The 25,446-nt window shown below is 42.5% G+C and overlaps 1 protein-coding gene across 6 annotated transcripts in view; it reads right to left on the bottom strand.

The window, feature by feature from the left end:
* The window catches only part of GABRG3 (gamma-aminobutyric acid type A receptor subunit gamma3), a 530,126-nt gene that overhangs the window by 233,574 nt on the left and 271,106 nt on the right, over window positions 1-25,446 (bottom strand). Inside the window, exon 1 of one of the 6 annotated variants that reach the window (XM_039519690.1) lies at window positions 15,860-15,962. The exons of the other annotated variants lie outside the window; for them this stretch is intronic. The gene's annotated coding sequence lies outside the window, so the exon portion shown is untranslated. Of the gene's footprint in view, window positions 1-15,859; window positions 15,963-25,446 lie in introns of those variants that run through there. 6 annotated transcript variants of the gene reach the window in all.

The following is a 25,446-nucleotide window of genomic DNA, read 5'->3' as shown; positions in this document are numbered from 1 at the left end:
ACAGCCTTCACATTAATCATTGTAATTACCTCAGCCTTCATCCAAATGGTGAATGGGGTTCCTATTTAGGTATTCCATTTTTGAGCTAGAGACAGAGAGGTCAACTTTGAAAGCTGGGTGTATAAAATTAGGCTCCTTTGCCCAGATCCTCAAAAGGTATTTACTTGCCTAATTCTTGTTGATTTCAATAGGAGTCAGGCACCTAAGTGCCTTTGACAAGCTGGGCCCTAAATTTTAATATATAGGCACTTACACGTAAGTGCCTTGGTTTTCATAGATGCTGAGTGTGTCTCTCCCAGCACTCAATAGACAACATTGATTGCAGTGTGGAGGAAGGGTGCAATGGCCTGTGAACCCCACATACAGACTGTGCAAGGAATATGCTGAGTGTGCACTCACAAGTGATACTTGTCTATCCATTCCATGCCACAGGAAGGGTCTCCATGCTAGCTTCATGTAGGAGTAAGTATTTGGGCCATAATGTATGAAAAGACAAGGATCACTTTCAATTAACTGGTTTTACCTTTTAGAGGAATATGTAGGCCAATTGTTTTATAGAGGTAATACTGGCATTTATGGTATTTAGGCACGAAATAATCTTTATCTTAAATTCTACGTAAAATCTTCTGCCTAGAAAATCTTAATGGGAACAGGTTTCTTCGCTAACACAAGAAACCAGTCTCACCAGTTATGGCTAGAGCCACATCAATTTCTAAACACATTTCTGAGATGTTACCTATGCAAAAAAAAAATCTTCTTGCCTGTTCACAGTTATATATAAACTTAGACATTATATACAGTAGGCCTGCTCCTGATTACTTATTTATGAATTACAGAAGTAGTTTATACCCCTGGGTGTTAGAGGCCTGTGGGGCTAGAGAACGGGAGGAGGGTCTTGAATTCTTCTCTCTGGCATTGATAGGGTAGAGATGCAGGCCAAGATCCTCAATGGTATTTATGCTTCTAACTTACATTGAAATCAAGGGAAGTTAGGAGCCTAAATATCTTTGAGAATCATCATAGATATCACTGTAGTAGGTTGATTAATGTGCCTTTCCACCTAGCTGCAATAGGACCATGACGATAAAGGGAGTGGAGATATGGTGGTTGTAGAAAGAGTAGATATATGTCTGGTGTGGGGAGGGAGAGTGAGGGATTGACACCATAGGATATTAGATGCTCTAATGTGTGAGACAGGGAATTATTGTGAAGTATTTTGTGGGTAGGTGGATTGGGAAAAGGAATTGCACATGTTTAACTTATTTACAAATCAGACCAAACATCTATTTATTTTCTCATTCTCAAAGGAGACATGGAGAGGAACTCTGAAAAATATTGCACGTTATTGAATGCCCTTACTCCTCACTTGGGCAAATCCAAGACCACCAATCATCCATTTGCAATGCTTGGTTTCACTCATAAATTGCATGGAAGCATCTAGAAAGACAATATGTGATCTATCTTGCCAAACATATAGAAAAAAAAAAGTGTAACAGTTTTAGGCAAAACACTAAAAAAGTCCAACAAGGCAGCTGTTACAGCTAGTCATTCCTGAAGGTCCCTTTTTGAGTATCCAGTGCAGCAGCTGTCTGTCTGAGGTACTTATATGGCCCCCATCACTGTAGTATCCGAGCGCCTCACAAGCTTTAGTGTATTTATACTAACAACATCCCTGTGAGGTTGGGAAGTGCTATGTGAATGGGCCTGAAAGGGGTTAATGAGAGCTAGTGGGCACAATCAGCATTGCACCGCTACACATGCACTAGGAGTCAAACCTGGTGGGAGGAGTTAAAAGGGCTGAACCTGGCAGTCCAGGCCTAACTAGGAAGGAGAGCAGATCTCTGGCACTCAGTGAGAGTCAGGGAGCTGAGTGGGGTACTGGCAAGTAGAGGCTCCCTGAAGGAAGGTAGGTCTACAACAGGGAGCCCCAGGAAGTTGGGAAGGAGTAGTAGGAAGTGAGTTTGACCAGGACTCTGTGAAGAGGGGCCTGCAGGGAGCACAGAATCTCCTGCTGAGTCAGGGTCTGCCCTGCAAGGGGAGTGGAGAAAACTCTCTCCAGGTGGAAACAACTGGCTAGCAGGAACTGCAGCTCTGCAATGAGTGAGTGGAAGAGAAAGAATGGGGCTGATACACTAGGAGTGCAGGAAGAGGCTGAGGCAAAATCCCAAGAAAGGCAAGATAGGAAGTGGTCTAGAGAGGTAGTCAGAGGTCTGTGTAGTCAGGCCTTGATTATCTGGTCAAGAACTGGAACCCACTAGAGGGAGAGAGCCTAGGATGCCCCTCATCCCACCAAGAAAGGTGGAGTGGAACGCCCCTTCCCAACAAATGGTAAGGACTACTGAATCCCCTGATACAACGGTAAGTGCCGAGGGTCCTATATGACATTGATGGACTCTTATTTGTTGGACTATTGGTACCCCAGAAGTGGTGGGAGTCTATGTGACCTGGCCAGAAGGTCAAGTTGCAAGAAGTAGCCGACTACCACAGGGCTAGAACAGCAGTCAGCAGGAAGCTCTAAAGGAGAAGAGCCCGCTGTGCTATGCCCAGCCACCTGGGGGTGCAATTGCTTGTGAATCATATGCTTACATCCCCATTATACAAACTGGAACTGAGACGCAGAGAGGTTAAGTGATTTTCCCAAGGTCACACCAGAAATCTATAGTGGAGCAAGGAATTTAATCCAGGTCTCCTAGTTCCTAGTGTAGTACCTTTAACTACTGGACAATCCTGCCTCTGCAGTCCTTCAGTGGCCACTTTCAAGTAAACAAAATTACTGAATGTCCAAAAAACATGCTAGACAACCCCCACAAGAAGCAAAGATACAGTCTCTGTTCAAAGAGCATGCAATCTAAATGTAATATGACACAAACCAGACCCATAAATAAACATGGGGGGCATAGGAAAAGCAAATTCATAGGTGAAAATAATACAGAGTTACTTGTGAGGTCTACAGTTATCAAAGTTTTTATTATGATTTAAAATACACTTCTCACTATGGGTCTTGATATTGTTTTTAACCAAGTTAGGCTTGTGACTATAAGACAATATACATGATTCAGACAATTCTGGGCAAATTGCTAAAATTGGTCAACTGTAAGTGCACTTTCTAGACTTGTGTTTGAGGGAATTGCACATGTTTAAAAATCAGACCAAACATCTGTTTGTTTTCTCATTCTCCAAGGAGACATGGAGAGAAACTCTTAAAAATATTGCACATTATTGAATGCCCTTGCTCGTCACTTGGGCAAATTCAAAACCACCAAGCTTCCATTTGCAATGCTTGGTTTCACCCATAAACTGCATGAGAGCATCTAGAAAGACAATATGAAATCTATCTTGCCAAACATGTAGGAAAAAAGAGTAACAGTTTTAGGCAAAACACTAAAAATGTCCAACAAACCAAAATATCCCAATATCATAACTGAAAATACGCCATTAACCATATCAATTACTACAATGCTGTATTTCTAACAGAGAAAATCTCAAGTTTTGATACATTCCAAACAAGCTGTTTCATTCAAGGTAACAGAAAAGTATATTTACAATTGCTTCCCTTTCAGACATGGACATTTTGCTTTAGATAAACACTTAACTCGGCATTTGTAGTATTCTCTATATGTATTGTAGGGTATACTTAGGAAAGACTGAGGTAATATTAGCTATCTAAGGCAAGTTTTTAAGGATCCCTGCTGTTTTGCGTGAGACAGACAAAAGGCCAGTTTTCCAAAAAGTTTTTAGTCTGCCCTTCAATTGTGCATATGCACAAAATTTGCTTAGGCAAAATTGCAATCTCGTGCATTCACCTGTTAGAATCTATACATGCAAACCACTTTTATGCACAATGTATACATTCAAGGAGGATTTGTGTACAGAATTTCTGTCATCTGATTGTACAAACGGATGGTGTGAAACTAATTTCCCATGCACACCCATAGCTAAAGATATTTTGAAGATACAGCTCAAAGTGTCAGGGATTCAACCAAAGCCTCTTTCTCAAGACCTTTGTTTCCTTTAGACAAATTTCAGAAAGTCATTATATATATATACACATACACACACACATATATGTATAGCAATTAAATACCCAAACACAATTCTTAAGTTACAGTCCAAAATTATCATGTTTAAAACCAAAAGAAATGTAATTTCTGTACAACACACAGATAATAAAACATTAATTTTTTGATCATGAATGTGGGACATTTGATCTCAACTGTAACTCATAGATAGTGATAAATAGATAAAATTATTCACTCTCCGTTTCAGCTTCTGAAGTATCTACTCTAGTATTACATGATTCCACAGCTACAATGCTATGAGCTAAATTTTGGAGAGTATATGCCAAAGAACAAAAATAAGTTCTGCAATTCCTCCTGTGAACTGATTACATTGATATAAATACAAAATCATAGGAAGGGATTGAAACAAATGCAGCTTCTGTGTGGAGGGAGGGGAACCCTGCAACTTTAATGCAATTTTCCTATATACTAGAAATGTAATAGGTAATATATGTAGGTGATTACACAGGTACTCCTGATATGCCTATCTACCCGACTAATTACCAGCCTGATATTAGAAGTAATTGTTGCAGGTTTTTTTCAATTTACCCAGATCTGGAAAGCTCTGTTTGTTGCTATGGAAACACTCCCACCTCTATTCCTCTATACTGAAGCAATAGTTCCCCTCCCAGTTGCTATAGTAACAGTTTGCAACAGGTTCCTCTTCACACAACAGCTGCTCTTCCTCTCTGCATTGCAGCTTTGGTCCTCACAGCTGTTAATTGCGGTTATTATGCTGGAATCCACCAGAGTTGTCTAACTAGAACCTACTACCCAGGTTCTTCGGCTGTTCTTAGCTATATGTATCTCAGTACTGCTGAAAACAGCTCAGAGAGGGAAGCCAAGAGCACTCGTTATATGTGACACGGGGCAGGATACAGATACTATTTTTTAATTATGACATATTATATACTACAGGTGAAATTCACCTGTAAGCAAAGGGCCAAAATAACGCATATGCACAACTTAAACCCCATATCATGATATCAGTGATGCATAGGCCTATGCTGGCCTTTCCACCCAGGGTTGAATGCTAAATGCTCTCCAGCCATAGGCTTTCTCCACTGCAAAGTATATAAAGTCCACAGGGTCCCAACCCCAGTCTCTTTTAAAAAGGGCTGTTTTCAACATGGCTAGCCTTGATGGAGCCATCTTCAACTGACTTAAGCTGCTTAAACTATAGAGATCATGGTTAATCTGATTAATTGCTGACCTCTGTAAGCATAAGAGAAGATAAATTGAAATCTAAAGGCCAAATTTTGCACCACCACTCTATTTTCCTCACTGGCACAACCCTGGATTTACACCAGTTGGATAGAAATAGAGTTTGGCCCTATTTTTGTTGCTCTAGTCCATATTTCAATACAATAACAGGAGATCTTTGTTTTATAATAATGTTTTATCTCACCAATGTCTCTAAAATATATTTCATAACACACCATGGTGAATGTTTGTTTCAAAAGTGGGGCATGAACCAGTTCATAACATACAATTCAGTTGCCAACAAGAGCAGAAAAAATACCATCACAGTTTTATCATCAATTAGCTTATTGTGAATTACACGTACCTTTCCTCCCCATCACCACTGTCACAGTTTCAGAGTGACTCCACCTGTGTCCCCCCACTGTGGTGCCTCAAGGGAACCCACTTAAGGTTTCAGGCTTTGTAGGCATCACCCCTCTCAGGTGGAGACCCACATTTCTCTCCCTCCAGATTGGGTGCTTAGCCTTGCAGTCCCTGTGCACCTCATTGTGCTCTCCCCAGCAAGCCAGTCTGCCTAATGGCCAGCACTCATATAATGCTTTCTCTAAGAGGACAAAGACAAGGGTTTTTACCAGTGACTGCTTTCTTCGAAAGCAAAGGACATTAAAGCAAAAGCATCCCAGTGAAAACATATACAAAGCAATAAAAGGATTTAGATGCTCACTAAATATACCAGGAATCGCCCATCTTCCATATGGGGAGTCTTGTAGCCCAAAAGCCTTTCCACAAGGGTGGGGGCTGCCCTAGGACCAAATGTCTCATCCATTTGCTGAATCGAAAGAAACACCCTTAGTCTGTTTAAACTCAACCTTTCATACGTAACGTCTTGCTTTATATCCCTCCTGTTCACCAGGAGGTTAAGCTTCCGAGGGTGGGGATCTACTACACAGCTAGCCTTGGGATTTTACCTTAATCAGTCAGAGCGATTCCAGATTATGTCCCTCACCTATCACCCGCCCCAAGAAACAGACAAATGCACATCACCTGTATCGATTCAAAGGGCTACGAATACATTACAGCTCGTTCTGTCTGGCCCATATCAGTATATTTGCTTTTTGAGGTTTTCATGTTTTAAACATTAAAATACAATGTGGTCCATAAAGATACTGTATATGGTTGCAATATCTGTCACTCCCACCCCAAAATCAGCTAGAAATCTAAGAAAATGATGGTTGAAACTGGGTTTGTGAGTTGCTCTTACACTTTTTGGACTTGGTGATCTTTCCCTGAAAAATGAAGTTAGGTTTGAAGTAGTATCTGACATAGGCCACTGAACGACTGAGGTTTTAATTATCTGTCTTGGTAAGAGAAGCTCTTCCCTCCTGATAAATACATATAAGCCAGTTGCAATTAGAATGAAGAAGGTCAGCTGGTTGAATAGTTGCTTTAATAAAGTTCCTCTCTGTGTCTTCACAGAAAGGAGAACAGTCTTCAGAGGTGACTTTCATAATGGAAAGTTACATTACCAGACTGAGGAAAAACCAGTGAAAAGACACTAAAGCAAGAGAATGTCTAACACTTAATTTTTTGTTTCAGATTAATTTTCCCTTGTTCCTCTAACAACATGCAGCTTCAGAGTACTTCAGAGGGGCACTGGACTGATGAATCATTTGGGGGAACACATTGAAAAAAATGGGGACTTTTAAAGCTGTTTTTTATTGTGATTTTGTAGTCTTTGATAGTAAGCCAACATTAGCTATTCTTACTCACTGAAAGAGATTTCATGTCCTTCAAAAGGCTTCTAGGAGAAAGAATTTGGATAGGAGTGAGTGCAATACAGCTGAATGCAGCTAAAATTGAAGATGGTTTGCTGAGTGGTCGCATTTTAATAAACGAACACGAAACATAAAACTGCAGTAGCTTGGCAGCTGAAGTAGGCAAGGGCAGGTTTTTCCACATTGTGAGAACTTTTATTTCAACAAGTCAACAAAAAGAATTTCAAATAAGTCAGAAAGTTTATTAAAAAGAGGGCAAGCCGCACAATTGTTGATAGATCACCTAATCACCATAGTAATTTTTTCCTAGCCTAGCATTAAAAAAAAATCTTAAATCAATAACTTAGAATAACAAAGACAGGAACAAAGAGACATTTAAAACAAATTAGTAAGAACTGAAATGTAATACTGTTAAATCTGGAACTAATCCTGATAGCCACAAGTAATGAAACTGAAAACAGGATAACAAGCCGAGGAAATTAATTATATGTATGTGTTTAAAAACTACTAAGTAGATCAAAAGATCACTTAGATAAATGGAAAACAGACTGAAATGATCCAGATGAATAACACACAAATGGAAGCCAATGATCAAAATGTAACACCTGCTGCCACAAATGACATATATGCTGGAAATATGTTAATATCCTGGAACAGCAACCAACTCCTACTAGGGATGTGAATATTAAAGCAACTAATCACAAACAAGCTCCCCTTCCTGACAGTAGCCTTTTAACAAATATGTTCAGGTGTTTGTAATCTGCGCACCAGCTGATAAGGAAAGAGAACAATCAGAATCTCAGAAAAACAGAGGGTAATGTGTGACTAAACTTTATTCCTAGAATTGTGAAATTAACAACGCCTACAAATGCTGGATCCAAATTCAGTTTAGATCAATCTATTAAAAATATAGACAAGATTAAAACAGCTCTGCCTCAGAATCCTCAACTTTCATTAGGCTAGGCTGGTACCACTCTACCTATTCAGAATGCCCAATGCTTCCCATTATAAAACCCTGTTTTCAGTTGGATGTATCTTTGCCAAACTTTAACCACTTGCATAGAAATTTTCCATGTCAGAGATCTGCGTGAGGCTAAAATATTTTTGAAAATGTCAAGCATAATGGTTCAGCCATTTCTGAGAATGAGGCTAGGGAAAATAAGTTATTTTGCACACATTAAAATATTCTGGTGATTTTTTTTAAGACTGTCTACTGCCCCATGCTCAAAGAGTCCTACAAAAATGGGGAAACTAGGTTAAATTACAAAGGATGAATATAAACAAATAACACAATAATGTAGGGAAAAAAAATTAGAAAGGCCAAGTCAGAAAGCGTGATGAAGCTGGCTAGAGACAAAGGATGACAAGAAAACATTCTACAAATACATTAGAAGCAAGAGGAAGACCAAGGACAGGGTAGGCCCATTACTCAATGGGGTGTGGGGAGGGAACGATAATAAAAAATGTGGCAACGGCAGAAGTGCTAAATGATTCTCTTGTTTTGTTTTTCACTAAAAAGGTTAACAGTGATTGGGTGTCTAACATGGTGAATATCATTGGAAATGAGGTAGGATCAGAAGCAAAAATAGGGAAAGAACAAGTTAAAAATTACTTAGAGAAGGTAGATGTCTTCAAGTCACCAGGACCTGATGAAATAGGTCCTAGAATACTCATGGAGCTGACTGAGGAGATATGTGAGCCATTAGTGATTATCTTTGAAAAGTCATGGAAGACAGGAGAAATTCCAGAGGAATGGAAAAGAGCAAATATAGTGCCAATCTATAAAAAGGGGAATAAGGACAACATAGGGAATCCCAAACCAGTCATCTTAATGTCAGTACCCAGAAAGATAATGGGGCAAATAATTAAGCAATCAACTTGCAAAGCCCTAGAAGATAATAAAATGATAACTAACAGCCAGCATGGATTTGTCAAGAACAAATTGTGTCAATCCGACCTAATAGTTTTCATTGACGGGGTAACAAGCCTTCTGGATAGGGGGAAGCAGTGAATGTGATATATCTCGACGTTAGTAAGGATTTTGATACTGTCTCACATGACTGTCTCATAAACAAATTAGGGAAATACAACCTAGCTGGAATTACGACAAGGCTAAGATTTAGTCATGGGCATTTTTAGTAAAAGTCATGGACAAGTCATGGGCAAAAAACAAAAATTCACGGCTCATGACCTGTCCATGACTTCTACTATAAATACCCCTGACTAAATCTTAGTTAATTCTGGGGCCACAGGACACAGCTGCTCTGGGGAGCTCCAGGGATCTGCTTTTGCTCGGGCGGGGGGCAGCTGGAGCTCCTCTGCTGCTCTGGCGGGGGGCAACCTGGGGTACTGGTGCTGGGTGGGGAAGAATGGCCCAGGGTACTACTGCTGCTGCTTTGCGGGGGGGAAGCCCACGGTGCTGCTGCTGCTGCTCTGGAAGCTGCCTGGGGCCACTCCAGCAGTGGCTGGTGAGGCTGGCCCTGGGGCTGCTGCAGTAGCTGCTGCTGCAGCTTGCCACAGGCCCCCCGAACATCTCCCCAACCAGGCTCCCCAACCAGCTTCAGCAACTGCTGGTGCAGCCGGCCCCGGGGCTGTCCCAGCTGCTCAGGCGGCTCTCGGTCAGTTACACCAACCACTGCAGAAGCAGAATTCACTGAGGTCCCAGAAGGTCACAGAATCCGTGACTTCTGTGACCTCCATTACAGACTCGCAGCCTTAACTATAAGGTGGGTGCATAACCGGTTGGAAAATCATTCCCGGAGAGTAGTTATCAGTGGTTCACAGTCATGCTGGAAGGGCATAATGAGTGGGTCCCACGGGAATCAGTTCTGTTCAATATCTTCATCAATGCTTTAGATCAGGGGTTGGCAACCTGTGGCACACGGCTCGCCAGGGTAAGCACCCTGGTGGGCTGGGCCAGTTTGTATACCTGCCGCGTCAGCAGCCTTGGCCGATCGCAGTTCCCACTGGCCGTGGTTCACCACTCCAGGTCAATGGGGGCTGCAGGAAGCGGCACGGGGGCCGAGGGATGTGCTGGCCGCGGCTTCCCACCGCCCCCATTGGCCTGGAGTGGCGAAGCATGGCCAGTGAGAGCCACGATCAGCCAAACCGGCCAACGTGGCAGGTAAACAATCTGGCTCGGCCCACCAGAGAGCTTACCCTGGTGAGCCGCGTGCCAGAGGTTGTTGACCCCTGCTTTAGATAATAGCATAGAGAGTATACTTATAAAGTTTGTGGATGATACCATGCCAGAAGGGGTTGAAAGTGCTTTGGAGGACAGGACTGAAATTTACAATGATCTGGACAAACTGGAGAAATGGTCTGAAGTAAATAGGATGAAATTCAATGAGGACAAATGCAAAGTACTCCACTTAGGAAAGAACAATCAGTTGCACACACACAAAATGGGAAATGACTGCCTAGGAAGGAGTACTGTGGAAAGGGGTCTGAGGGCCATAGTGGATCACTAGCTAAATATGTGTCAACAGTGTAATGCTGTTGCAAAAAAAGCAAATATCATTCTGGGATGTATTAGCAGGAGTGTTGTAAGCAAGACACAAGAAGTAATTCTTCCACTCTACTCTGCGCTGATTAGGTCTCCACTGTTTCCAGATCTGGGCACCACATTTCAGGAAAGATGTGGACAAATTGGAGAAAGTCCAGAGAAGAGCAAAAAAAAAATGATTAAAGGTATAGAAAACATGACTTATGAGGTAAGATTGGGGAAAAAAATGAGTTGTTTAGTCTTAAGAAGAGAAGACTGAGAGGGGACATAACAGTTTTCAAGTACATAAAAGGTTGTTACAAGAGGAGGGAGAAAAATTGTTCTCCTTTATCTCTGAGGATAGGACAAGAAGCAAAGGGCTTAAATTGCAGCAAGGGCAGTTTAGGTTGGACATTAGGAAAAACTTTCTAACTTTCAGGGTGGTTAACGAGTGGAATAAATTGCCTAGGAGGTTGTGAAATCTCCAGCATTGAAGATTTTTAAGAGCAGGTTAGACAAACATCTGTCAGGGATGGTCTAGAGAATACTTAGTCCTGCCTTGAGTTCAGAGGACTGGATTAGATGACCTCTTGAGGTCTCTTCCAGTCCTACTATGGTATGATTCTATGCTTTTGAGCAAGGATTTGCAGTTTGGCATATAGATGGCTTTTTTTGTCAGGGATATGCCTTTTGCTGCCCCTGTGAAATTCTGTCTACATTAGGCCACATGACTGAATTTTATCAGTGCTCTTGTAAATCCACAGGAAAAAAGCATTATTAAGATCACAATGCTGAGTACTCCAAAGATTAGACTAGATTCACAGAACACCTGGGGGTGAATAGTAGGACACCCTTATAACCTTCAGCCCAGTGATTAGGGATGTGGAAGACCCCAGTTCAATTCCCTGTCCCTAATATGAAGAAAGGATTTGCACTTGGGTTTTCTACATTGCAGGAAACTGCCCTAACTACTTAGCTATTCTGTTATGTGCCTGTCTTGGTCTGTCCTCTTGAAGCTACCCACTCTTTATAAATGGATTAGTCATTGGAGCAGGGACTTGTACTTGGTCTCTAATATTCTAGCTGAACGCTCACACCCCCGGGCTACAAAATCATTCTCATTCGCATTCCTTGGCCCAGTGATTCATAACAACAATGCATAGTAATTGGGCCAGGCCATCCCTGGTGTTTTGTGAATCTAGTCCTCCTTTGCTTTTGTCAAAAAAGAGATCCAAGTTCCCAGAAAAGAATTAGGAGTAAAGTAGACTGGTAAGTCTTTCTAGGAAAATAAATCTGGCCGCTCCCAGCTGACTGAAGTGAGATTCCAGGTTAACTTTCTCACCTGCATAAAACAGAGAATGAGATAGAGAACTAGAATAAAGAAACTTCCTTTAATGTGCAAAACTGTTGAGTGGCTAAGATACTAACACTTTTCATTGGGAAAAAATGAAGTTCACATAGTATATTTACACAGATTGACATTAAAACTCATGTTTAACCACAGTGGGATATGAGATACTACTGTTATTTCCTATTCTGTGTATACAGAAATAGATGTGATACCTCAAATACTGTAATGTGGTTACTGGTGAATTGTGACTTATAATAGCAATAACTTTGTAAAATATGGTTGGTTTGTTTTTTAGTTTTTTAAATATAGTGTATAGTAATACTCTTGATAAATGTGTGTTTGACATGGATTAAAGTCCTACAACTGCAGGAAAATTTTGGGGTGGGAGGAATAAAACAGGAGGTGCTTTCTGAAAAAAGTAGAAGTAGTTTTAGTTTTGTGTTTTTTTAAAAGCTAGCATTTCCTGTAGAATCAGAGAGATTAAACTGTCCAAGCTGTCCAACATGTCAACAGTAGCTCAGGGATACTTTAACATTGCCTTTCCTCTACAGGTACCTTTGGAAGTCCTCACACTTGCTGAAGGATGAGCTGGCTGAATAGTATCATTATTCATAATACCAGAACCAAACTAATACAGCCTTTTTATTTAACATGTCTGCAGACTGTAGACTGTTTTCCTCGTTTTTGCAAATAGATATTTTCTTTCTATAGCTATATTGACTTCACTTCTTCTGACCTGTTTTCATGTTAAGTGCAAACTTTGGCAGAAATGCTTTTCAATGGATCCCAAACCTTTTCAACTAATGTGAATAAATTTCTTTTCCCTTTCTTTGTAGGCTGAATATCTAAAAGCCTCAGGTATAGTATTTTTCACTATCCTCACGAAGCTAGTCATTGCAGACCTTTTCCCAGTCTGATGGTCTGTCTCCAGATACACTCCATTGTTCCTTTCTGCTTGGATAGAGAACATTATTTGTCACTTCCCTACCTGTTGTTCACAAGCAGTCATTTGCATTCCTTGTGATAGCTATTTAACTTTTTAAATACACTCAAAGTTTCAGCTTCTATTGCTCCCTTTGTTGACCATATCCAGGACCGGCTCTACCATTTTTGCCACCTCAAACAAACAAACAAACAAACAAAAAAGCCGCTCGGACTACCGCCCGAACTGCCGAAGCAAAATAAAACAAACAAAAAAACCCCTGTGCCGCCCCAAAAATGGAGGGAATGCCACCCCTTAGCATGCGCCACCCCAGGCACATGCCTCCTCCATTGGTGCCTGGAGCCAGCCCTAACCATATCACACAATCTTCATTCAGTACATAAAGAAACATCTCAGATTCTGTACAAGTGACCAATATCCCCGCTAGTTGTTAGGCATGGCAGGCACTCCTTTTGTGCCTCTTTCTGAAACACTTCAATGTTGATAAGCTTCATGATGAAGCAATCAGTAATAGTTATGCAGTAGCGATTTCCAACAAATATTCTGTATTGTCTACTATGAAGGAGGAGTGGACTTTAATTTGAGATTCCGTCACAGAGATTGCTGGAAAGCAACTGGAATTAATCAACGTTAAATAACAGATGATGCCATCAAATGATGGGAAAGAAAAAAAAGAGGCACAGTGCAGAAGGGATGCACTGAAAGGTCAGTCAAGTCAGCAAAGAGAGGATTGTAATCAATGGTGGAATAGTATGGCACAGTGCATTTAGAAGTCTCGGAAACCTATGACCAGAAATGTGTATTTGACACTTTGAAAGCCCCAGTTGGGCATCTATTCTTGCAGCTTCTTCCAGATGAGGACAAAAATGGAGAATACTACCAGGATATTGATGCACAACATAAGAATTGGCATGAACATTTTTATGAATTAGTGATTCGCACCAAGATGTAAATTACAACGTAATCCAAAAATGAACCCAGCAGAAAACAGGGCAATGACATTAGAGGAAGTGATGCTTGTGGTCAAACAGTTATGAAGTGATAAAGCTCCTGGTCTTGACATCATCATAACTGCTAAAGAGTGGATGCCCAGATTAGTTCATTGGCTTCACAAAGTTGTCTCGAAAGCTTGGGAAATGCATCACTTTCCAGAAGATTGGAAAAGGGGCGGCACCATCCCTTTTTTTCCCCGAACAGGAGAGCAATCAGCTTGCTAAAATTATAGGGGAATAATACTGCTGTCAGTCCCAGGGAAGGTGTTTACAATCACAAAGCTGAACCAATTGAAATACTATCTCAGCCCAAAAATGAGACAACCAGTATGGTTTCCACATAGGTCAATCTACAATCCATGCTATATACGCTCTGCAGGATGTTATTGAAAAGACTAGAGTGACAAAAGGAAGTTAACATCATGTTTATAGACTTTGCAGACTTTTTTGACTCAGTGCATTGATCAGCCTTGTGGATACTGCTAAGCCAGCATGGGGTGCCTGAGGACTCAGTGTGCGTAGTGGAGGAACTGTACCGCAGAACATTTAGCTGTGTGAGAGTCAATGCTTGCATTACAGCCTGGTTTTCAGTAGAAACAGGAGAACTTCAGGGATGCAATCTTTCACCGACATTATTTAATGTTCTAATAAACTATGTGATGACAAAGCTGATTGAGGCCAATGTAGAAGGTGTGAAATTTAAAGATTCATCTTCAGAGGATCTCAAGAATGAGGATAATATTGCCTTACTTGGAGAGACTACTGACCAACTACAACTAATGCTGATAAAGCTGCAAAAAACTGCGGAATCTATGGGACTTAACATCAATGGTGATAAAAATCAAAGATATGCCTGCTTCCTATACAATAAAAATGAATGGCCAACACTGTATGCAGATTGCAATGACACTGAATGGGTGAATAGTTGTATCTGTCTGGGTAGTCAGTTGATATCAGGAGGTTCTAGATTCAAATAATTCATGCATCAGATTGATCTTGCAGCAGTGGCATTTTGGCATCTTTAAAACCCTCTGTTTGGGTAGTGAGACGTCTGTGCGACAACTAAGATACAAGTGTTCAATACAGTAGCGATGACAGCTTTGTTAGATGAAGACTAAACATGTCTGTTAAAAACAGCTGAGAAGAGGAAACAGTTTTCAGTGTCAAAAATTACAGTGTATTCCTAACATCCACTGGTTTGATTTTGTCACAAATAAAAAGGTAGGTAGATAATCCCAGCAAATTGCAGACACGCGCCAGTTGAGAATAAGATGACTGTAATGATAGGGTCATTTCCAACATACAGAAGAAGGTATGCTTTTACGGAGGTTGAAGGAAACAGAGCACAAGGCCAACCACAAATGAGGCTGGAAGATGTAATTTTGGGGCATTTAAGCAATCTAAATCCTCTCATACTGACTCTTGCTGAAGAAGACTTGCAAGCTACATCATAGCCAAGTGAATCTGCTGCTGCTGCTGCTATGACCAATCAGCTTCTAATGACTTGGTCCTCCAGCCACATTACACATAGCCCACTCCTTTCTGGGTAAGCCAGTAATCCAAATAGTCCATCAATCGCCTGTTGGGCCTTAAGTCTGACTCCAGACTCCCTAGTTCTTACCTCTGGTGTTCAGGGAGTTCAGTAGTCCTCCTTACCCATTATGTCCAGAGGTTTCCACACCACCTTCCTTGGTGAGCTAGTAGGAGAACTCTAACCCTCCCTTTCCTCTGGGTTCCAGTCCAGGGACACTCTAATGAACAGTCAAGGCCTGTCTATCTAGATCGTTTGCTGCCTCTCTGGGCTGCTGCCAGCTGCAATCCATCTTGGGCTTTTCCTAAAGCCTCTTCCCAGACTGACTGTATTGCCAGCAGACTCTCTAGATCTCTTCTCCAGCCTTAGTGCAGAGCCTCTTAGCACTTGCAGACATCCAGCTGATTTTGCTTAAGGAAAGTTTTGTCCGCTCCCCTCTGACCCTGCAGAAATCTTCCTTTTCCCTGCAGGCCTCTCTGCAAGTGCAGAGAACCCTGGGTGGACTCCTCTCCTCCAGCTTACCTTCACCACTGCTCTGGACTCCCTGCTTCCAGCAGGGAAGCTCTGTTTGTTAGAAGTCCAAGTCAGCTCTCTGGGTCCAGCCAATTTTCTCTCACTGAGTGAGAGTCAGTAATCTGCTGCCCTTCCAGAAAACCTCCAAGCTGAGCTGGGTTCAGCCCTTTTAACCATTCCCCTCAGGCTCGGTACCTAGTGTAGACGTAGCAGGACAGGGCTGATTGAGCCAACAAGCTCTCATTAACCCTGTCTAGCCAGTGTGGGGTTGGTACACCTCATCACTGATCCTTTTATATTTTTATTCTTTATTGTTTGCTTGTTTTTCAGCCTATTCATTGCACTCTCCTATTTCTTGCCCTCAGAATTATACACAAGTTTGCCATGTAACATTTTAGTTTTCTTTTTCTCATATAATCCTAGTGATTTTCTTAAGCCCTCATAGCATGAATCTCCAACCCCCTTCATTTATATTTCTTATTGGCTTCTGGATAATGAGCCGACCTGCTCTCTCTCTCTCCCAACCTGCTGGGAAACACAGTCTACACATTATGTAGAGTCTAAACTCACCCTGTTCCCAACTGTTTAGTTTTAAATACAGATAACAATAATAAAATTACAAAGTTTAACTCAAACCTTCATCTCAGGCTTGTTGCTTGTAGGGTTCCTCCTTCTGAGCTTCTCAGCCCACATCCTAGATCCTATTTCCCACAGACAACTACCCCCACTTCCTTTAAATCTGTGTGTGGTAATGAGTGGAGCCCCGTGAATTTTTTTTTGTTTAGATTTTTCCATATTTTTTTTTAATTTTATTTTGTTTGATTGTAGGAAATCCTGAGGTGTTGGGGGGCCCTGGGAGGGCTGGGTACTATCCCCAGTGGAGTTATAGAGCAAACCCACTATGCACTCACCCCCAAGTGACAGTTCTTGTTCTGTGGGACTGGGCTCAACTCCATGCTCCTGTGACAAAGCCACTCAGGTATGGCCCCTCCAGCCCTCTTTCAGGATGGGAGGGCAGATGGGCCAAATTTAAGTGAGCTGCATTGCAACCTGGTGCACGGGGTCATAGTGCCACTCACTCAAAAATGCATGATGGAGAGGTGGATGGACCAAATCTGAGCAGTGATATGACCCCATGTGCCAGCTCTTAATGCCTGGAGATGAGAGCGGGGTCCAACCCCATGGGAAAAAAGCTGCACGAGCCACCTCTGAAGGTGAGGGGGTTTTTTGTTTGTTTTATTTCACTTTATAGGTTGTTTTTTGTTTTATTTTGCATTTGAATAAAACAATGAACTTTAGTAATTAGCCACCTGCATCAGTGAATCAGCGTAAACCATTATTATAATGTCCAGTGGGCTCCACACCCACTCAGAGGTGGGGGTGTTTCAGGCAACCACTGTCTGTCTATTGCATATGTAACCCTTCTGCCAGGCCGAAACAATAGCAGCAAGGGCCGGGTTCAATACATATGGGTCCCTTCCCTACAATGTAATGCAAAACCAGCTCGAGCCCCCACCCAGTGACCTGGGAAAACCTTACACACACCCCTGGGCGCCTCAAGGAGGCAATACTTCCCCTCTCGCAAGCACAGAGTCTTGGTGTAGCGGAAAAGATTTAATTACATGAGGTAAACAACAAGCATTAAATTGGGAAAATACCTCAGCTAGAGTTCATAGATCAAACCGTGAGCAAAGACCCACCCAAGGGAATTGGGCCATGTCCTTCTCTCTGGTCTCTTGAGTCCAGCAACCCCAAAGTCCCACAATCCAAAAGTCTCTGTCCCAGGTCAGGCAGCCCCAGAGGCAGGGGTTCGAGAGTCTACCTGCAGAGGTCCCCTCCCCCAGCCTCGGTAGCAGGGGCACCTTCTGTGGGGGGCCACAACTGCCCTGCCTCTTCACGGGGTTCTGCTTCCACTAGTCATCCCGCAACTGCTCAGCTCGCTCCGTGGGCTGCTCCACCCGTCCCACAGCTGCTCGCTCTACCAGCTGCTCTGGTCCACTAGCTGTCCTGTGAGCCGCTCCAGCCGTCCTCGGAAACTGCTCGCTCCACTCTGCCAGCTGCTCTGCTCCACAGTATAGCTTCAGGCTCCCCCACTGGTTAGCACAGTACTCAGTGCTCTTAACTCAGCAATTCCAGTGATTTCAACTCTTAGTGATTTCAGCTCACAGTAGGGGAGCCCAGTGCCAGTGCACTACTGGTCCAAAGCGAGTTCAGCTCAGTAACCTGTATCTAGATTCTTAAGGGAATCAAAAATTAACTCTGACATTCCACAGTGGAGAGAGGCATAGGCAAAACTGGGGCCTCTGGCTCACACAAGGAGCCTGCACCACCAAGTACAGATACCTGTCCCCAGCCTCTCTCAATTCACTGGGTTTTGGAACCCATATCCCTTGTCTAGCAAGTACTATTTAATGTAGGTTGAGTCATTTCTGTCATAAAGCAGTCTCATAGTTCCTCATTCACATAATTAAGGTAACAGCACTTTTTTTTCCTCTGCCCCCCCAACAAAAAAGGGGGGGATTCCACAGTGTGAAAATAACCATCCCATGCTGCTGTGTGTTATGCTAAGTGGAGTGGGTTTACCCATGCAAATGCACATTCCTAAAATTCCTTTGCCCACTCCTCATAATGTACCACCAGATGTCAGGGTAGAGCTCATCCTGACTCTGCTTACACATATACCTTCTCTAAGAGTCTCATCCAATGGCAATCAATTCTGTGATAAGACTTGATAGGGAAAAAAAAATTCTTTCTCTCTTTCCTACTGCAGATGTGAACTTGATTTTAGAAATATGTAGGCCATAAAAAGCTGCTAAACTATTTACACTCTTATGTAATGACAAAGTACTATTGTGCTAGGCAATACTGTTGTCCTTCATGACTGAAGATGAGGCTGACAATGAGTACAATTATGGCTAAAAAGGTCAATGTGTGAGGGGCAGTCCTTTCCACATCGAGTGCATATGTAGCTCGATATCAAGGAAGGAATTATATTCTGTGCCCTCTGAATCTGCCACTATTTTTGACTCAGCCTCTGTGCCTCAAGATCCATACGGTGATCAATCTCAAACTGAGTGACCCTATCATTGACTGCTGCTTGCCAGCACTATCTGTCTGTTGCCGATGACTCCCAGGTGTTGGCAATGTCTGCACTGCTTCAAGTTATGCTTCTGTGTGTCCTCAAAGCATTTCTTCTGGCTGCTACATGTGTGGTTATCCACTTTCAATTCGCCATACGGCAACTGCTTTGGCATTCTGCTGTCATCCATCCCCAACACATGACCAACCCAGTGTAACAGTGATATAGTAAGTATGGCTTCAATCCCTGTGGAATGGCTGTGTTCCAGAACCTCATTATGGGTAACTCTATCCTGACATTTGATGTGGATTATGGCATATGGATGTCATAAATGGTACTTTTCTAGGAGCTTGATGTGATGCCTGTAGTAGGGCCAGGTCTAGCAGCCGTACAACAAATTGGACAGTACAACCACTTTATAAATTTGTAGCTTGGTTTGATGCTTAATACCATGTTACTGCTAGACTCTGCCTGGTAGTCTGCCAAATGATGAACTGGCTTTGTTGATGTGACTTGTCATCTCCTTGTCTACAGTAGCATCATTCAACAATGTGCTGCCAGGATAGCAGAAGTCTGAACAGCATTCAGCTGTGTGTTGCTGATGGTGACTTTTGATTTTGTTTGTGGTTTCCCTTGCTCAGGTTGATATATGACTTCTGCCTTTTTCAGATTGATTGTGAGCCCATATCTTTTTGCAGACTCTGTGAAACTGTCCAAAATCAATTGTATTTCTTGTTGAGCATATGCCTCATCGGCATCAGCAGCTCGTGAATAATTGCCTCAAAGACCTTTATGGAAGATAACACCTTGTTTGGGTTGAATAATTTTCCAGAGGACTGGAAACATATCCTGATACTAGCATTCAGATCTCTTGTAGCATCATCAAGTATTGCTGTATAGAAGAGATTGAACAGGATTGGACCAATTATGTAGCCATGCTTAATACCATTAGTGATAGGAAATGGGTGAGACAGAACACCAATTGTGAAGACTCATCCAAGCATTCCATCATGAAATAGTGTCAGAATGTTGGTGAATTTTTCTGGGTAACCAACATTTCATAATAGCTGCCAAAGTCCAGGTCTACTAATGGTGTTAAATGCTTTAGTCAGGTTGGTGAAGACAATGTAAATATCCTGTTGCTGTTCTCTGCATTTCTCCTGCATGTGACTAGCTACAAATGTCTGTCATTTCTTGCATGAGCCTGAAATCACATTGTGACTCTGACAGCATGTGATTAGTGATGTTGCATAGCAGACAATAAAAGAGTACTCTGGCCAGAACCTTTCCAGTGATGGAGAGTAATGCGAGATGGTGTAGTTGACACAGTATGACTTTTCACCTTTCATTTTGTATATGATGACAATGGTGGTATCTTTGAAGTCTTGAGGTATAGCTTCAGTACTACATATATAGAGAGTCCATGTGGTTGCCTCAGCAAGGTCTTACTTCCATACTGAAATATTTGACCAGCAATGCCATCAGATCCAGGGGCTCTGCAGTTCTTCATGGCACTAATTGCAGTGCTGACTTTGTCGTTTGCTTGGTTGGTGCCATGGCAGTGTACAGACATAGAACAAGAGACAGTGTCTGCCCCAAAGAGTTTACAGTCTAAGTAGATATGACAGACAAAGGGAAGGGGATGGGGATAGTTTATACAAGACAAGAGAACAATGCAATGATGGCAAATGTCATGTTAGTTCTGCAGTCTTTTGTTTTTGTTTTGTTACTAAAAGCATTTCAGTAGGATTATGTTTGAAGTGAATTAGCCAGACAGAAAGACAAAGCAAGGGAAATATTGAAATAAGTCCCCAGCCAGTTCCTTGAATAGAATGTTCAGAGTGAGAACTGCATAAAGCAGTCTGATGACATCTGTGTCCTTTGGTCTCTGCTTGAACTGCTTTCTGCAGCTCCTGTGTCAGCTTTTGTCTGGCTTCTTCTGCAGTTTCTTTACCAAAGCCCACACAGATGGTGGGAGGGGTGCCACTGTATGGCTCCTAGTTCCCTCGGATGGGTGTCTCTCCCCTATACAGTTCTGGGTACATGGGGCACCCAGGGGAGAGAACCCCAGTTTAGTTGAGCACAAAAAGATGGTTATGTAGTTTAACACAAACTGGGAGCTTATCCAGTTTGTAGTGCTTAGAGGATGAGACAGTTTAATAGGGTAATTCACTGGCCTCTGTCTTCTGAAAGCCCAGGAAGACATTCTGAATCAAATGAGAATACATTTAACATTTGAGGCCTGATCTTGTAAAATGTATTTTTTCCCACAAGTCCCATTTAATTCCAAGGGATTTGAGGGAGTTCAGCACTCCCCCACTGAGGTCTGTGCAAAAATCAGACCCTTGATGCTATTACAAAACCAAGACAGTGTGATTAGCAATCCCTGCACAAGAGATCCATAAGTGGAAGGGCAGAGAGGAGGAAGACTCTGTTTAGGAAATGGTTGGGTCTTAGATATAAATGTTGCAATTGGCTCAACATCTGATTGTGGATCCAAACCTGGATACTGAAGCAGTAGGGAAGATAACTGAAGTAGGAATCTGAAACATGGAGAGAGGTGATTTGGCCTTTCTTAGTGAGCTAGTTGGAGTCTGAGGTGGTGTGCATATGGACTCTGGAGATCTTTCTCACCTCAGTGTCCTGTCTCTTATGAGAGCAAAGGGATGTGGCTAGATAAGATTGAGATGTGGGTCTGAAGAAACCTGGCCTGGAACCATTATAACATGCAGATGACCTGTCATGCTTGGATCCAATGGCCTTTTCCTCAAATCCATACCTTGCAGTGATCCAGAGGTCTTATGTCTTTAGGTCTTGCATCTGCATGATGCAAATAGTTTGAAAAACTACCCGAGGTCTATTTTAATTTATGCTTTCTTTCCTTTTGAACCAACGTACTTGGTTCTGGTAAGTTATCTGGATCCTCAGGGTCTTTCTCCAGTTTTGGTTATAATGGAGACTAACCGTTTTGGAGCTGGATCACTGGAAACTCCATTGATTTGAAACTGGAGGGTGGTGCTGAGGTGGAAGATTTCATTATTCATGCTTTTTTTGGATTGGGATATGCTCAGAGCCAATTTAGGTTTCCTACCGTTGCTTTTAGAGCCATTAGAATTATTGGATCCCAGTGGCTTGACTGACAGGGCCCCTTGTTCTGGAAGGGCTTGAAGTCTGTTCTGTCTCTCCCTCTGAGCTTAAGGAGCAAACGGGCTACAGATAGCCCAGTGTGCTGAGGGTGATTCTCACCTATGCATTACAAGCACCAAATGTGTGTGTCCAACACTGAGAAGACAGCTGGGCATGATGTACACCTCTTAAACCCATACTTCTTAGCACCGGGCTATGCCATGCTGGAACTCATGAATATTCTACTTAAAGCTAAAGTCCTAATCTAAACGAGCCTAAAACTAACTATAAAAACTAAAAGGCACTTGTCATAAACAGATAGTTAAGGGTTAAAGTCTCTTTTACCTGTAAAGGGTTAATAAGCTCAGTAACCTGAGGAACACCTGACCAGAGGACCAATCAAGGGACAGGATAATTTCAAATCTCTGTGGAGGGAAGGCTTTGTCTGTGTTCCTTGTTTGCTCTGTGTGCTCTCTTTGGATCTAAGAGATGCCAGACATGTCTCCAAGTTCTCCTGGAGTATTTCCTACTATCCAGTATAGTGAGTATTAGTTAAAAAGGTGGATTAGTCTTTTAAGTTACTTTCTATATTTGCAATTGTGTGTTTGCTGAAGGAATTCTTTATTTCTGTTTGCTGTTACTTTGATTATGCTGAGGAGGAGGGAGAGGAAGTCTCTCCAGTTTTTATAAGTTAAACCCTGTATTTTTGCATCCTGGTAATACAGAGATAGTGTACTTTTTTCTTTCTTTAATAAAATCTTTTCTTTTTTAGAACTTGATTGATTTCTTCCCTTGTTTGGATTTTCAGAGGAAGGGGAGGGGGAAAAAGTGAATCCCTCTTTGTTTGATTCAAGGAGTTTGAATCAAAGTATCTCTCTCCAGGACTAGGGAAGGGGAGGGGGAGGTGAGTCCCTCTTTGTGTTGAGTCAAGGATTTGACTCGGTGTGTAATCTCTCTGGAGCAGGCTGGAGAGAGGGAAGGGGGGGGCGGGGAACTGGCTGTTTCTCTCTCTCTGGTGAGAGTCAAGGGGTTTGAATCTGGGTTCCCCAGGGGAAGCTTGGGGGACAGGCAGTGTGTTATCCACTTTAAACGTAACTGGTGGCAGCGAAAACCAGATCTAAACTAGGATTTTAGTTTAGAGGAGTCCATGCAGGTCCCCATCTTGGAACCCAACAGCTCCAAGTGGGGGAGAAGACCTATGACAGCACTTATCTAGCAATGGACCTGAGAGATCTGGAGAGGTTCAAGTCCTTTCACTGCTGTGGTTGGAAGGAATTGAAGTGGCAATGGGCACCACACTCTCCATGCCCTAAAAACATGCTCAAATGCTGGGGGGGAGTGTGGGAGGAATGAGTGAGCACCCTAACGGTCATTGCAACCAGAAGTTTCCACCATCCCAGCAGCACTGGTTTGTGTATCCCAGGAGTGGGACTATGTAGAGGACACTCAAAGAAGAATGGAAATTACCACATCTGAGGTAGAAGCAAAACTCAAAGAGTTTAATGTGCTCAAATTAAGGGGACTGGATAATTTCCATCCCAGAACACTGAAAGAACTGGCACATGAAATTGCAAGTGCGGTAGCCAGGATTTATAATAGTTTTATCGAATCAGGAGTAAAACTGTATGACTGGAAAACAGCAAACGTAGTACAGTACCTATATTTAAGACAGGGGAAAAAGTGAACTGGACAACTACTTAGTTAGACCTCACTAATATGGAAATTTTCAAGGAAATAACTGACGACAGGAGGCAAATGTAAAATGGGATACAACTCAACATAGATTTATCAAGGGTATCTTATATAAGACTAACATGATACCTTTTTGTTGCTAAAATAACCAATATTTTAGAAAAGGGAAATGTGGTAGGTCTTTTCTATCTGGAGTTCGGTAAAGCATTTGACAGCATCCCATATAGGAAATTATCTGTTGAACAGAAAAATACGGGGATCAGTGCAAGAATTGTAAGATGGGTAAATAGTCGGCTTAAGGAGAATCTACAATGAGTTGTGCATAAGAGAACTCTTGGGCTGAAGGGAGGTTACTAATGGAGTTCTGCAAGGACTGGTTTGGGGACTGATCATATTTTTTGTATTAATGATCTTGGCAGAAAAATAGGAGTATGCTGATGACACAAAGTTGGGAGTCATTGTTAGAGTCAAGTTGTACAAAGTGCAAGGTCATGCACTAAACTAATAACAAAAATTTCTGCTATAAAGTGGGGCTCATCATTTGGAAACAGGAGGACCATGACCTGGATGTATTAGCTGATCTATGAGCCACCAATGTGATACAGCCATGAAAAATGCAAATGCGGCCCTAGGGAGTATCAGGCAAAGTATTTCCTGAAGAGATAGGGAAGCATTGATGCCATTGTACAAGGCACTGGCAAGGCCTCATCTACACTACTCTATGTAGTTCTTGTCACCTATGTTTAAGAAACTTGAATTCAAATTGGAACATGTTCAGACAAGGACTATTAGGATGATCAGGGGAATGGAGGGCCTATCTTACGAGAGGAGACTAAAGGAGCTTCACTTGTTTAGCCTGACAAAACAAAGGCTGAGAGGGAATATGATTGTGTAAACCACACCTCCTTCGTGTGGTGTTCTGTCCCATCTAGTGGCACCAAGACTACATAGAAAGAGATTAATGAGTCTTCTCTACAGGCTTAGCTAACAGCAATATGGCTTTTAGCTCATGCAGTAGAGGCTCATGCACTAAGCTCCAAAGGCCCCAAGTTCAATCTGGCCTGCTGATGACCAGGTCTGTTGGTGTTACAATTGCTCTCTATAAATACATCAAGAGATAAAACCCAGGGAGGGAGAAGAGCTATTTAAGCTAAAAAGACAACATTGACACTGTGATGAAGTGGAACTGTTTTTAATGTTTCCTCTGAATACTGTGTGGGTGCCTCAGTTATGGCCGACCCTCTGTCGCCTGGCAACTAATGGCCTGGGCCCTTCCCCTATGCAAGGGGATGCTAAAGGTGTGGGAGAACAAAGAGATCAGGTGACCTCCTGGCCTGGGAAAGAGACAAAGCCCAGAGAGGGGCCGGAGGGGTTTTGGCAGTTTTGAAAGATGGCTGGAAAATGGAGGGGAGCCCCGATGGGGCTCGGGCCTCCCGACGGGGCTATGGCCTCCCTGAGGCCCCAGATGGACCTAACTAAAGGGGGTCCTGTTGTCTGTACCGGCAAGACCTGTTTTGGACTGTGTTCCTGTCATCTAAATAAACCTCTGTTTTACTGGCTGGCTAAGAGTCATGTCTGACTGTGAAGTGGGGGTGCAGGACCCGGTGGCTTCCCCAGGACCCCGCCTGGGCGAACTCACTGTGGGAAGCGCACGGAGAGGCATATGCTGAATGCTCCTAGGAGAGACCCAGGAGGTAAA

The sequence above is a fragment of the Mauremys reevesii genome, linkage group 1 (genome assembly GCF_016161935.1).
Source record: "Mauremys reevesii isolate NIE-2019 linkage group 1, ASM1616193v1, whole genome shotgun sequence".
NCBI lineage: Eukaryota > Metazoa > Chordata > Testudines > Geoemydidae > Mauremys > Mauremys reevesii.
The sequence above is the reverse complement of the archived record's forward strand: the minus strand, read 5'-3'. Positions and strand labels throughout refer to the sequence as shown.